This window comes from Pinus tabuliformis, chromosome 3_1 (assembly GCF_031772625.1).
Source record: "Pinus tabuliformis cultivar Carrire ecotype Pingquan chromosome 3_1, CPIR1, whole genome shotgun sequence".
NCBI classification, from domain to species: domain Eukaryota; kingdom Viridiplantae; phylum Streptophyta; class Pinopsida; order Pinales; family Pinaceae; genus Pinus; species Pinus tabuliformis.
The window spans coordinates 67144490-67160582 of NC_142301.1; positions in this window are offsets into that span (position 1 = coordinate 67144490).

Below are 16093 nucleotides of genomic sequence, written 5' to 3' on the forward strand. Positions count from 1 at the left end.
AGATTAAACTGTTGAGCTCCTTTTATTCACTCTACCTATCTACTTATCTGCCAAGATTAAATAGTTTAGTCAGATTTTTATTCTCTATCCCTAAAACATAAAATTCAAATATGAACTAGCCAAGCTTAAGCTGTTTCACTGTTCATCAATTATGGCATAAATTAACAAGATGCACACAATTGTTTATTGCACATGAGTAAAAGTAGTGGCATTTGGACTTGCACACTTTCCTTGGTCTTTCTTTTGGTGGGGTTCATTTTCTTTCACTTTTTTTGACCATCTTATTCTTGTTACCCTTTTATTTTTCTTTTAGGGAATACCCTCTTTACATTTTTTTTAATTTTTTGATTTTTTGACAATATGGAAAACCTTTGCAACAAGTAAAGGTATGAACATATTACATAGATCATCAAGTCAATCATGATATATGACACCTATTGGTATAGGAGCATAACATTGGCTCCACTTGGGGATGACTTTTCCTGGTGCAAAGTCAAGTACAGCAGGTCAGATGGCCTCCGAATGATTTTGACTGAACTATGGAATCTTCTTCTGCTTGTTGCTTTATTGTATATATGACAGTGGCACTTCTGAAGCTTGGGGCCTTCTCTTCGTGCTTCAACTCCAACAATTTACTATCCAATCAAATTGTGACAGTACAAAGGATATAGTATGTACATGTTAACAATCATGATACATTAATAAGTAGGAAACAAGTAATGTTTCAACATCTGACCATTGACTAGTCCTTCTTCTGTTTCTGTGCCATCCAAGTTTTTCAGATAATATGTATTGTTTCCTTGTAAGGCATAGATAATATAAGGTCCTTTCCATAGGAAGTCAAACTTCCCATGTTTCCCCTTATCCTCTCTCCTAGAATCCCATCTTAACACTTTGTCTCCAAGGTAGAAGTCATCTACCTTAGTCCTTTTATCAAATATCTTCTTGAGCTTCTCCTGCAACACTTGGGATCTTTGGTACAGCTCTTCTCTAGTCTGATGAAGATTGATGGTCTGGTTTATCCTCCTTTGAATGTCATTAGGTTCCACCTAAGCTTCTTGGAGTAATTTCATTACAGGAATTCCTAATGACGAAGGGAATACAACCTCCATGCCATAGACTAACTCATAAGGACTAGTACCAATGGATTTTTTGGTGGTAAATCTATCTGCCCATAATGCATTTGTCAGTTTCTTGTGCCAATTTTTCTTGTTCTCCTCCAATAATTTTTTAATGATATTAATGAGGCTCTTGTTGGAAGACTCAGCCAGTCCATTCCCTTGAGGGTAATAGGCTGTGGAATGGCCTAGGGTAATGTGGTACTTGTTACAGAAGCTGATCATTTTCTTTGATTTGAAGGTAGCAGCATTGTCAGTTATGATTTTATCAGGACAGCCAAATCTAGACAATATGTTGGTTTCTAAGAATCCTATGATCACTGTGTCATTGGCTTGTCTGGAGGGGATGGCCTCTATCCATTTGGTGAAATAGTCTGTGGCAGTGAGAATCCATTTGTGTTGGCCAGAGGAGGGAGGATGGATTTCCCCAATGAAGTCGAGGCCCCATTGTTGGAAGGGTTTTTCAGTGGAAATTGGTTTAAGGGGTAGGGGTGACAATTTTCTCTTGCCTTCAAAAATTTGACATTTATGGCAGGCAGTGACAAATTTCTTCACGTCAATGAACAAGGCTAGCCAATAGAATCCAGCCCTTAGGATTTTGTCTGCAGTCGATTTCCAATAAAGGTGTCCACCATAGTCTCCTACATGAAATTCTTGGAGAGCCTTGTCAGCTTCTTCTTTTAGTAAACAATTCAATAAAATTCCTTCATGATTTTTCCAAAAAAGAGCATTATCTAAAATACAAAACTTTGAAGCTTTCATCTTTAAAAACCTTTTCTTTGTTCTGGATAACCCTAGAGGAGCCTGCAGGTTTAGTAACACATAAATTACATCAGCATACCAAGGTGAGTCTAAGAAGGCCTGGCTGATTTGTGGAGTTGCCATCTCCTGTTCGTTATCCAGTTCATTTATGTCCAAGGCTTGATAATTTGTTTCTGTCATGAGTTTGGCCAATCCCTGTCCTTTTATTAGCTTTGTAGGTTTTATTTCAATATCATATTCTAATATGGTAGCAATCCATTTACCTCTTTTGCCCTCAATTCCATCCTGGGTTAAGATGTCTTTGACAACAGCATTTGGTACATAGGCTATCACATGAGAGTATAATATATAGACTCTGAAGTCTTTAATGGCTTTTACAAGTGCAAAAGCTTGTTTCTACATGATTTTTTATTTTAATGATGCATCTATGAGCATTTTACTAAAAAATGCTATGGATTTCTCACATCCTTGATCATCCTTTTGTAATAAAACAACTGCTATAGTGTGTTCTGATGCGAATGAAAATATGATGAAGTCTCTATCAAATTGTGGACTGGTTAGGATCGGTGTTCTAGTTAGAGCCATTTTGATTTCTTCAAATGCTTGTTTGACTTCTACTGTCCATTTCATACTTGAATCCTTTTTTAACATATCATTAAGTAATCTAATCAATTCAACTAAGTTAGATATGAATCTTCTCAAAAAAATAATCTTTCCTAAGAAAGCTTGAAGTTCTTTGATATTTCTTGGATGAGGTATCTGCAGAATGGCTTCTATTCTAGCATGATCAATTTGAATGCCATCTTTGGAAATGATATGGCCCAAGAGTTTACCTTCCTCTATACCAAACAAGGACTTCTTTGGATTTAAAGAGATACCATATTTTCTGCATTTTAGGAATACTTGTCTAAGATGGTCCAAATGTTGCAGATCTGATTTAGAAAAAACAGTTAAGTCATCCAGATATATAACAAGGAAATCACGAATCTCTTTTGCAAATGCTATGTCCATTTCTCTTTGGAAGGTTGGTCCTGCATTTTTAAGTCCAAATGGCATTTTGATGTACATGAAAGTGCCCCATGGTGTTGTAAAAGTAGTTTTTTCCTAGTCATCAGGATGAACCAGAATCTGGTTATATCCTAAGAACCCATCTAAGAGTGAAATTCTAGAAGAACCTACTACCCTTTGCAAAATATGATCCATCTTAGGTAAAGGGTAATTATCCTTGAGAGAAACCTTATTCACATTTCTTAAATCAACACATAATCTAATTTCCCCAGTTTTCTTCCTAGTAGGTACTAAATTAGACACCCACTCTGAAAACCTAATAGGGGCAATTATCCCTACTTCATACATATGTTTAATTTATTTTTCAATCAATGGTAGCAACACAGGATTAATTCTTCTGAGTTTTTGTTTGAATGGTTTTGGGTTTTCTTTCAAAGGTATTGTATGCTGAATTATGGAGGTGTCATATGATTTCAAATCCTCATAGCTCTAGGCAAAGACATCCTAGAATTCTCTCATTAGTTCAACATATTTTAATTTTTGGTTAGGAGGCAAAGATTTGGATAGCTTTATCATTTTTAGATTTTCTTCCATCCCTAGGTTATATTCTTCAATGTCTACTTTTAGAGGTTCCATCTTTGGTTTCTTTGGAATATCATTAGAATCAAAGAGGTCTTCTAGAGGAGTTAATCCTTTAGGTAGATGATTGTCCTTTAAATCAATGACTTCTGATTCTCCTTCAATAATCTCATCAATATCCATTTTTTTAAGGTCCTGCATTTCTTTTTGGTGAACTTTGTGGGATGAAGCATTTGAATTGTACTTTCTTTTGAAATTTCTATTTCTACCTCTTTTGTTTAATCAAATTCAATAACTGTATCTGTTATCACTCAGGTTGTCCCTAAAGCTCCTTAAAGGGATACGACCAAGGTAACCACAAACCAATCTTTGGACTGTAGTTCCTAGCCTACCTGTAATCAGAGAGGGCTCTCTCTTTATTATTTAGCTCTGTTGATGATGATTTTAGGCTAGTTATTGGGTTCAAGGGGTTTTGTTTGAGTTTTGGTGGGAAGGATGATGCTTTCAAGTAGAGAGGCAGGGATATCATGAAAGTTTTAGAACCATTGGGCGTGGAGTCGAGGAGTAGGACTGCTAGTGTGTTTTCTTGGTCACAAGAAAGGAATATGGAGCAAGTTAGCTGCACATGAAACAATGATTCAAGCTTAAAAGGATGGAATGAGGGCCAAGGAACGAGAGGCAATTGAGAGGGAAGGTGAATGAGCTCTATCTAGGAGCAGTGAAGAATCCCAAGATAACTGTCAAACATGAGTGAATTAGGGGAAATATGAGCCACAGGGAATTCATATTCATTACTAATCCAGATGAAAACATAAAGAAACAGCAGAAATTGAGCATAGAGGGCAATTAAACCAAGTCTAAACTATTCATTTTTTCTGCTATTTTAGATGGTGATACAGGTATGATAAAAACATATATGAAATTGAAACAGAGGTAAGAGGCACTTATTGAGTCATATTGCAGCACAAGAATTCCACATTCAATTCTTCAAACCATTAAACACAGAGTAGACAGTCATTCCTCCAAGCTTTTCAGCAGTCTTTGATTAAGTAAAACATCAAGTATACAGAGCGAGTCTCTCTTGGAGCTATACAATCAACCAACCAACCCTTTAAACAATAAATTAGGGGGTTTTTATAGGGAAAATTATCCGAAACTATCTATTACAGCCGACCTAAACAGGTCTGATGGAAAATCATTTCTTTAATCTAGTATTTTCCAGAAGTAAATGCAAAAAATATCTCTTGAGCTGCGCTGGGGGCAGCTGTATCAAAATGAGTTAATATCTATCCTGGTGGCTCAGTGCAGTGTTTCTGTAATAACTGTGTTTTGTCTTTTATCTCCACCTCTAGTGCTGTTCGGTGGCATTAATGTGCACTAATCCCGACCAGATAAGCTTTTAAATGGCCAGTACTGCTTCGCTGACTTTGATGGAGGTCTTTAATGTTCACCTGCTTTGATTTTGCTGAACTGATACTCTTTGCCGCTTCATCTTTCCTCTGATACTCTTTCGCAATTGAATCGGGTTGTTTCTCTCTCTTGCTATGTTTGAAATTGTCGAATCACCATTTTCTGTCCTTTCAGGCAAAAATAACTATTGTATTTCGTGGCCTCTGGAATGCTATCTATGCTGGTCGATTAAATATGAACCTTCATGAAGAAATCTTGTCCAATTTCCGATTTTTTGGGCCTGCTGCTAGCTGAGCAGTGAGAGGGCTTCCATTTTGGCCCTTTTTCCTTAGCGATGCGCGATTAGCGGCATCAAAAACTGCCTCAGATTTTGATTCTGGGCTTCCTGTGCAGCGATTTTCGCCTTTGCGCCCTTTCTGTGTGATGACGTCATCATGACGTCAACGGTGGGTCCCAGTACGGTGGTGATGTGGCAGGGTGATGTCAGCAGGGTGACATCAGCAGTACGATCGGGTGACATGGTGGTACGGTGGAGATGATGACATGGAAATGATGTGGCAAGGACACGGTGGCATGGAGGTGATGCAGGATGATGACATCATCATGACGTAGCGCTGACACAGGAGGGGGGAAGGCAGTATCCGGTTTTAGGCGCACCGCTTTTGTGCGCAGGCGGTTTCGAAGGAGGGGGCTCTGCCATAGCCGGGAGGGCGACGCGTGGCGGGAGTACGACGGGAAAATCGCCCATCTCTCGGGCGCTAACCCTTGGCATGTCGGGGCATGACAAGACCCACCCACCGTAGATCTCGGGCGTGTCAGATCTGACGGTCGGCAGCATGATTAAAGCGGCGGATGGTTAAAAAACAGGGCCCACGCATATTTTATTATGTGTTTTCATACGGCGGGGGGGGGACTTTAGGAAAGTGGGTTTTGGGTTATTTACAAGCGGGGGAAATATATTTATATGCGTGACCTTAGGATAAGGGCGGGAAATGAGTATTGTAGGGTTAGGACTTAGGAAAAATGGTTATTAGTGTGACCAGATGTCAAACTAACTCCAGATTAGGACACAGAAGGGTTAGTAGGAGCCCCAGATGGACTACTATTTCCCGGACTTTGACAAATATGGCTATAGTGCCAAGGGATGGGAATATGTACATAGGGGAGTTATTAACATAGTTTTAGTAGGGGAAGGGGAGATAGATAGGGAGCTACATAGTAAAATTAGTAGTTAACATGACAAGTGATAAGAAAGCGCTAAGTATGTGAATCTTAGGCTATTAAGGGGGAAAATGATTCATAGAGGAAGTATGAACATTCCTTGAGTAAAGCAGATCTTTACCAAGGCAAATGGTATGGAAAATGATGAAACTAAGAGGTATCAAGCAGATCTTGACCTCTTCAGGGAAGTTAGTGAGTGATTTGGGGAATAAGAAGAAGGGGGAGTTAGACATGCCTCGCTTGAGCTCCTCCAAATGAAAACTGCCTTGTACTTGTGATCTGAAGTACAATATCACTTTGAAACACAAAATTGATCACAACTAAACATTCTGCAACCTCAAAACTACCTACCCAGCCTACTTACCTAGCATTTTTTCTTCTTTTTGGTTTGGGTGCACTTAGACTTGCAGACCCTGATTATCATTTTCTTCTTTTTTGCTATCTTCCTATCTAAATCTACACTTATTTCTTCCAAGGGCCCAGATTAAGCAGTTGGGCTCCTTTGTTTCTCTACCTATCTACAAATCTGCCAAGATTAAACTGTTTGGACAGATAATGATTCTCTATAATCTAAAACAAGAAATTGAAACCTAGGGAGGCCAAGATTAAGCTGTTTGGCCTTCCCTTAATTGAAAAATTCTTCAAAAATGGTTAACTCATCAAAATTGGAATACAGCAGTGGCATTTAGACTGGCACACTTTCATGGCCTCTTCTCTGGCCTCTTTCGGAAATATGGAGAATTGCAGCATGCAAAGTATGACATATTTGGCATGTAAAAATGTCAATCATGAAAGATGAACACCTGTTGAGATAGGAGGCTAACAGTATCTACATCTATGTGGTTGTTGGAAAATTCTTCATCGAAAGTCAAGAAATTATTTATCTGTTCATCACTATCAAACACTTGCCAGTTCTTTACATTATCAGGTATAGCTGGTCTGCATCTAATCTCAGCTATAAACTAATGATTAGGTTAGAATGGTGATTTGCAGGTGCTGGCAAACATTGCGAGACTGTGGGCTTGCAAGTTATGTTTTCTTGGGATTTTAGCAAACTGAGTTTCTAGAAAAGTATTAAGAATCTCTATGACTGTTCCTCTGTAGTATCTTAATCTAGGATCACTAGTTAGATAATTCCCTTTGATCTATTGAATGATTAAATCAGAATCTCCTATGACAGATACTCTAATTGCTCCTAATATTTTAACAAGTTTAAGACCAAGCAAGAGAACATCATACGCTTCGATATTATTGGTGCACTTAAAGTCTAGCTTGTAGGCATGGCCTTCAACATGGTCATTTTCAAGATTTTACACCCACACTCCTGCTCCTGCTCCTAATTTATTGACTGAACCATCAAATTCTAAATGCCAAAGAATTTCATGTTCGTAATTGGTATCAAGAGTGTCAAGAATTTGTTTAACTGTGAGATCTAGTTTTTCACTTTCTTCTGGTTTCTCTTGGGTGTCTGATGTTTCATTGTTCTTGGAGATTTCCTGGATTTGAACACTAGATTTTTCTTTTTTAATTTCTTTTGGTTTTTTTGCTAAGACTTCTAATTCATTGGAAGGATTAGTTTCAACATTGTAAAGAATGAATGAATCCATATTAGAGTGTACAAAGTAGATGGGGAAATTTTGGGGTTTTTCCTTACTACTTACTACATATTTCATTAAAGTTTCTCTGTATAGTTTCTTGGGTTGGCCGAAAACTGAGATAGTAGCATATGACATGTCCAGTTGAAGAGATCCCTGAAGCTTTGCACCCCAGGATCTGGACAATAACATGCCATATTTTGGTGGAATATCTGCTACCACTATATCCATTAAGATTGTCTTTGCAGGGTATTGAACCAGTGAAACACACAAGTCTTTTATTAATCCTAAACATCTCACCTGACTTGAATCAAAATAAAATAGGTCTTTATATGACCTGGTGATATCTAGGTCTAGTTTTTCCATTACAGACTTGGGCATTAAGTTGTGAGATGCCCCAGAATCAAACATGGAATTATGAATTATTTTGTCATGTATGCTTAAACTTGCATAGAAAGGAGGAATTCCTCCATCTAAGGGTTTTCCATTTACTTCAGGGCCAAAAATCAATTCTGGTTGGTCATCAAAAACATCTATTGAGTCTTCATTTCCAGTGATTTTGAGTGATCTATTAATTTAACTTTTGTAGACATCATGTTTAGCTAATTCTGACAATGGAACAACTATTTTTAATTTGCCTACTTCAATCTCCAGATTAAAAGATTTTTCGGTCTGAGCTCTTGTATTTCAAACAGTGGGATTCTCTTTGTCTTCTGTATGTTCTGTACTTTTCTCCTTTTCAAGAGTGGGGTTATGAGTTGAAGTTGCTTCCAAATCAACTTCTGGAGGTTCTTCCACATTTCCTTTGGGAGGAGGAGGAGTGGAGAGTTGTCTGTTATTTGATTGATTGTCAGACACATCTTCAATTATTAGATTAGCTAAATTAGGATCTGATCTAGAAAGAATATATACAGGTGTAGTATTCGTCTTACCTTTGATAGGCTGTTTTGTAGCTTTCTGTTTGTTGGTTTTAGGGACATCAATTCTTCTGCTCCTCAGATTATATTGCTTGTGGACTTCATAAATGGTTGTGTCATATCCCTCCCTGAAGTCAAATGATTCACCTGACTGAGTTTGGAATTGTTTGAGAATGTGAGCCTCTTGATCCTCTTGGGTCAAGAAAACTTATTGTTCATTATTGAGTCCCATTAAATTTATTTGAGTATCTTCTACTGGTTCATCAGAATTTGAGGCTTCAGCATAATTTTCCTGGAAGGGGGGCCTAATGTTTTGGTCAGGACCAGTCTTTCCAGTGTTTTGGTTTTGATTTTTCCTAAAATTTGGATTTCTCCCAGTATTGGTTGGCTGACCATCCCAAGGGGCTTTACTTTCTATTGTTTCTACTCTATCTCCTAGCCTATCCATCCCTTTAATTATAGCATCCAATTTCTATTCAAAAGCCGAGGGTTCTTCTTTCAATGGTATTCTCCTTTCACTTCTGGCCTTTGCTCATTTAGATATCAGGTTGGCTTCAACACTGACAGCTATACTTTACATATCTTCTAAAGTGCGAGGAGCTCTTTCCCTAAGCTGGTAGGCCATGTCAGAATCAAATCCATCAGGGAATTTGATTAATGCTAAATCAAGAAGAGGTCTGAGGTTTTGAGGAATAACATTATAAACATTATTGAACCTAGTGCAGTAGTCTTGCACAGTTTCTTGTGTTCCTCTCTTCAGGTTTTCATATTTTGATCAGATTTGGAGAGGATCTTTCTTTTTTTCCCATCTGTTTAAGAATTGCCTATAAAGATTTTCTAGGCTATTTATATTGTTTGCAGGTAGAGCTCTAAACCCAATTCTGACTTCTCCAGTTAGACTTTGAACAAATATTCTCATTCTTACATCATCAGCATCTATTTCATATATTTCAAAGTAATCAGTCATTTTATTGGTATGTTGTTGAGCAGTGTAGGTGCCAAAACCATAAAATGGAGTGATTTACTTTGGCAGTCTTGGGGAATAACCCCTAAGTTGGCTGGTAATACCAAGGGAGTATATTTGTTTGCCATTGCAGCAGGTAGTGATGAAACAACAACTAGAGTTGTGACAACGATAGGTGTTGGAGTGGTAGATGGAGAGGTAGAAGGGGTGGTTTAAATTTGAGATGTCTAAGGAAATGGTGATGAACTCGGAGAGGCAGTAGTGATCACAGAAAGATTGGGTGTTCCTTCAGAGGTAAGATCGAATTGTATGGAGTTCTGCAAATATCTATCAAGATGTGAATTAACAATTTCAAGTTGTAAATCTTCAATGAACAAGGGATCTAGGAGTATGTCGATTAATTCTGAATCAGAAGATGTCATAAACAGAGAGTTTTCAAAATGTTCATCAAAGGGTTCGTCTTCAAGATAGATCCACCTAACAGGACAGGATCTTGATCTGAAAGGGGGTCTGGAACTGGCAGAACTTTCTTGGCTTTCCTGTCTCCTAAGAATTCTGGGGATCAGATTAGGATTTTCAAACACTTGTGGTGGATTGGGATCAGGATTAGCTCTAGTGTAACAAGTCCTTTCTGAAGCCAGATTTTTAGGTGTATTTTTGGTTTTTCTTTAATTGGAATTAACAACACAACTTCAATAGTTTCTTTAAGAGGTTTTAGATATGGGATTTGAACTTTCTTAAAGACTTATTTGACAAGAGGAACTGGTTGAATGTTTGGAAACCAGATGTTCAGTCCATAAACTAGACTAGAGATAGAATGAAGCAACATTCATTTAATATGCAATTGCAAAGCAAGAGCAATTCAAAGGCTACCTGGCTAACTTCAGACTCCGTTTGTAGTTTATAAAGTAAACAATAGTAACAAAAAAACTATTCATTCCCCAGTGGAGTCGCCACTATGTTATCACTCAAATTTTCCTTGAAGTTGTTAGGAAGAGGAAAGGGGTCCGAGGTAACCACAAACCAACTTTTAGGTACAGAATCTAGACAATCTGTACCCAGATAGCACTCTCTCCTTAAGTTTTGGCTTTGTTTTGAAAGATATTAGGCTAGTTATGAAAGTTTGGGGGTTTTGATTGTGTTTGGTGGTGAAATTCAATAGTAGAGGGGTAGGACTGAATAGTTTAGGCCATTGAGCTAATGGAGTCAAAGAAGATGGCTCAACTGGATTTGGTTTCTCAACAAAGGATGGTTTCACAAGGAAAGATAGCTAAACAGGGAACAAATAAAGACTTGGAAAAATGGAATGGACTCAAAATGGATGAAGGGCAATTAAGAATCCTTCATCATGTTTTAAGAAAAGGGAACTTGGATGATTACCAATAAAGAGAAATTAATAATTCTTTACTAAATAATCATATATGAGTAAACAAGAAAACAGGAGCAATTAAGAATTCACTGCTTATGTTAGTTCAATGGAAAACATTAAGAATAAAAATGATTGAAAATAGATTGCACTTAAGCACTTTCTGAATTATTCTTTTTCGTTTTACTATTCAGATATGGAAAATCGTTGATATAATAAACTAGAAAACGTTAACACATGAGATATAGAATACTTATTGGTCCGATGTTTGACACATAAATCCTGTGAAAAGTCCTTTGCATTAATTCTTCATCTAGCTAGCCATACAAAATTTGTCCAACAGCACTTTATTCCAAAGTAATCAGTTTTACAGCAATGTCTAAGAATCCACCCTCAATACTCCAATTGAGGGAGTATTTATACAAAAAACTTTACAAAAATATCTCATAACAAAGTGAGATATATTTTAGGATGATTCTCAACTAGTTACATCAAAAATAGAGATAGATGGTCTCATAGATAGAAGAAAAGGCAAAATGATGTCTTGATGTTCCTATTCTTTTGAATGTGCTAGAGGCAGGCCCTATGATTGGGCATGCTATTGTCTTCTTTGTAATTCTTTGCTAGTTGCCCTGTTTTCACTGATACTCTTTACCTGCTCTGATACTCTTTGACCTATTTGGATACTCTTTGACTTGTTTAATCCTTGTTTACCTTTGGTTACCATCATTGACTCTGGTAAAAAATGGAAACTTACCTTTTGACCAAAGGTAAATCACAAAATTTCTATCATTTCTGCCCACCAGTTTTCCTAAGGTATTCTGGTCCTTTGAAGTTTTCTAAGGATTTCATCAGCCTCAGTATATCTAAAAAAATCAGGCTGAACTTGGAAGAGGTGTTTAATCCCATGCTCGACATAGAATAGGTTCTCAAGATTATCAAAAAGAACTCTACCTGTAGGCGTTGCTTTATCTGTACTGGAGGATGAGATGGCCTGGTTATCTGCATATTTATCCAACTTATTAACATAATCTAACTGTGTCATCAGCTTGTTATTGATAACTAAAGGACTGGGAATTCCCTTACTCTGCAATATACCGAACTTCTTCATAAAGTCATCAATTTCTTCCTGCATATTTAGGCATCTCCTTTCCAAATTCTGCAGCAAGGAATTTTTAGTCAAAACTTTCTTAATTTCCAAAATAGTCCCTATTCTGTCTCTAATGCCTAATTCTTCAAGCTCATATTTATTCTTAGTATTCAAAAAATTAATCAGTCTAGTAGCCTCTTCAGGAATCCTTCCTAATTCTTCCTTTGTTCTCTTGACTTGCTATAGGGCTAGTTTTATCAACTCCATCTATTCAAAAATTATTTGGATAGATGACCAAACATCATTTAGTGACTGAGTGATGTTGGCTCAAAGGATTTTTCTAATTTTTGCCAAAGGTCTATCAAATGTGAGATCCTTTTCTGATGATTTCACTTTTTGTTCTAATCTTTTATTTTCCCTCACTTTCTCTGCAAAATTTATTTTTGAAAGATCATATTTTTGCTCCAAGGTAGCAAATTTCTCTTTTACCTTTTGCAGCTCTGTAACTTGGAGCTTCAATTCCTCCATTGATTTTATTAATTCATCTGGGCTAAGACCTGAAATTCCTGCTTGTGCTATACCTACTGTTGTTGTTGCTATTACTGCCTCTGCTGTGACCACTGGAACATTAGGTGCCAGAGTTGTTCCAAGGGTTGAAGGGACTGCAGTGGAAATTATTGGAATCATATTGGGAGGCTGAGAGGTCAACTCTCCCTGCTTGTTCTACAATGATTTCTCTAATTCTTGTTTAGTCTCCTTTAGCTGCTCATTAAGTTTTAGAACTAAATCCATCAACTCTTCTTCAGTTCTTTGTTGTATAACCTTAGTTGTCTGTGGGTGTCGTGAAGCTGGTAATTTTAGTTGCTTTCTTAAAGCAGCGATTGATGAGCCCCAAAAATGGGTAACTTATTGGCCTCATTTTTCCTATTATTCTCGATTAATCCACCATTCTTCATAGTTTTATGCATGCTTTTGAATATATTTATGTTAATTGAACAAATGAGAATAGTCACTTGACCACAAAGTCTAATACGTGCTTATTGCAGATTTTTGGACATCTTTTGGACCAAGGTCAAGCATTTATGAGCTAGTTGACAGCCAAATACCAGGAAACAAAGCTGAGGATTTGTAGGAAGGGTGTCTCCTGCACTAAATGACCCCTTCCTCGAGTTCTCCACCATCAGCTCAAAGTTCAACAACCCACCAAAGATGATTTCAAGGGGCAGCCGAGCAGATTTTGTGAAGTGGTTGATTAACTGCAGTTTGAGTAGCCAAGCCCCTAAAGTTAAGGAGGGATATTGGGAGTCCTCATGGGGCATAAGTAGGAAGGCTTCAAGCCTTGTTAGTGGTTGAAGGGAAAGTACCCCTAGGGTCCTTTGGGCTAAGACTCTACCAGACTGAAAATTGCTTATTCAAAGAAACACACATACAGCCATCATTTTTACTTTTAAGCAAATTCTAATGTTTAGGGTACGTACCTAAGGTCCTACGTTCGAGAAGGCCTTTAGGGTCCAAACCCTTCTTGGAGTTCCCTTCTTCTTCCTTTGACCTGCAAGACAAACAAATCAAAGAACACAATAGTACATGTACAAATACTTATATATAAACCATCTTTATGCTATAAAGTTAGTTATAAAAATCTTTAAGTAACCACTTGCATAAGAATTCAAAACAAGAATCTCATAAGCATAAAGAAAGATTATTTCAGGAACAAAGACGTGTTTCTTTATATATAAAGGCAAATAAAGTATATATAACGGAAAGATATCACCTGAACACCTTCAGCAGGCTCCAAGCAAAGCTTCCTCCCAGATTCGTTCCAGCCTCAAGCCTCCAACAAGAGCTCCTTCCAAGTCTTACTCAATGATGATATCAAGGATGAATGATCACCAATACACATGGAAACAAGGGTTTCCTATGCAAAATGGGGAAGTGCAGAAAGCACCAAGGACTTCAGATCTGGTCTAAGGGAAAAATCTCAGCATAATAATCTTGCTCTCCTCTCTCTCCCCTTGGCCTTCCCTTTGATGTCTTTTTATACCCTCTCCAAAGTAGTTTTTTAGTTAGGAGTTGGTTGGGAACAGTTGGGCCACGGGCACTAACAGGTGATCCAGCAGGTAAAACCCGCGATCTCCGCCCGAAAAAGAGGAATTTATTATTTTTTTAAGTGTTTTAATAGATACACGCGGGTTGGGTATGACAGACCCGCGTGTACACGCGTTTAACTCAGGGCAATGTCGCGTATAGGGAATAAAACACTGTTTTTTAAATTTTTGGACCAGGTCTGGAAGGAGGGGTTGCCCTAGGCCATAAGTGCAGCATCACAAACCATAAGAGTGAGATTTGGAGCTATAACAGATGCCCCCTAATGTATGAGGTCAGAAGGGGAACATGATGGCCGAAATATATTAAGTAAGTACAAGGAAAGGAACTCTGCCGAAAAACCGAGGAGGACTTCACCAGAATTCAGCTTGCCAAGCCACCGAAAGGAGATCAGAAAGAAACACTGTCTGAGGCAGGCATACCCATGCTCAGGAAAAGTAAAGCATGTCCGCATATCAAGTACAAGTGGATCCACTAAGTATACAAGTATAAATGACTGGAAAATACATAATGGATCATCTGATCATAATGAGTAAGTACATGTCTGAATACCACATATAAGACTGTGAATGATGCTGAAAGATGCAACGGATCACTGAAATCAAATACTGATCCCATAAGGTACCAACTGAACATGATGGAATAGGATGGTACTACACTGCAAACTCAGGTGCCAGCATATAGAATGTCGCCATGACTGACTGCAACATATAAGGTGGAGTGGTATCAACTAGCAGTAACAGGAGCAACTGTCAAGTGAACCAATGAATGCTGATACAACCTGAGGTCTTCACCGACCGCCATGGTACATTTCTACATCATGGGAATAAATGATCTGAAGTCGACCATGTGAGAAATCGTTTGATTACCGGTCATTGATGTATACCGTTAACAAACGCGAGACTACTCACCGATAATGATAATGAGCGTCAAGGTACCCAGTACAATCTAACAAGTGTGAATAGATGAGCTGAAGTCGAACACTTGTAAGAATCTATCAATCAGGAGACAATGATGGTTTCCCACTCTTGATAGCGAGGAATCTGCCACTAATGACTGCAAACCCCAAGGTACTGCCAAATGGACTCTAGATCTTTGCCCCAGAGCAATGAGTCGGAGTCGATAGGGAAAGATCCGCTAGAAGGAAGGCATTAAGGCATCCTTCATCAATCTAGCGCGAGTGTAACCCGTAGGCCAATAATGTGGAAGGAATCAGACGAAAAAGATGTAGTAACCCAACCAAAGTACGTTTCTGGCGTACACAAGATGTGGCTAGCGCACGGCAGAAACCCTCTGAACCAACCAATAATGAAAGCTGACACAGAGGCGAGGTATCCACCAATAGGGTCAAATGGAAACCAAGGTACTGCACGAATCCCAATGTGTGATAATGTATGCTGATGTCGAACACAAGGGAAACCACTCAGTCAAAGACCCATGATACTGATCGATGCTGAGCACAAGGTGACCTATCAATAATGAAAATAGGGCCAGGGTGCAGCTCTAGGCCTGTCCTCAGAGCAAGGTGTCGTCGTCGATAAGGACAAGACCCGCCAGCAAGAAGTCAATGGGGACCTTCTCAAACCGGCACAAGTAAAGGACCAATATAACTGATGTGATGATAGACATGACACTGACAACCAGGGATGGCCGACTGAAAAATGAGTCAAGAGACACCGCAAAAAGGCCGACTCAGGCTAACTTCCCTTGAACAAAAGCACGACTCAATGTGACTATGTGGCAGCATATGATGAATCTGTATAAGTTCATCTTGCAGGAGGCACGAACGAACCCTCCATATGATTGGAAGAGATAACCAATCGGGGGAGCACTGACTCAATAACAAGGTTATGGCATACCTAAGTCAAACTAAATCCCACCCATGCGGAGGAGACTTTGTTTTGAGTGCTTTGTTCAAGGGCGACACGACTGACTCTAGCTACCAACAATAAATGGAAAT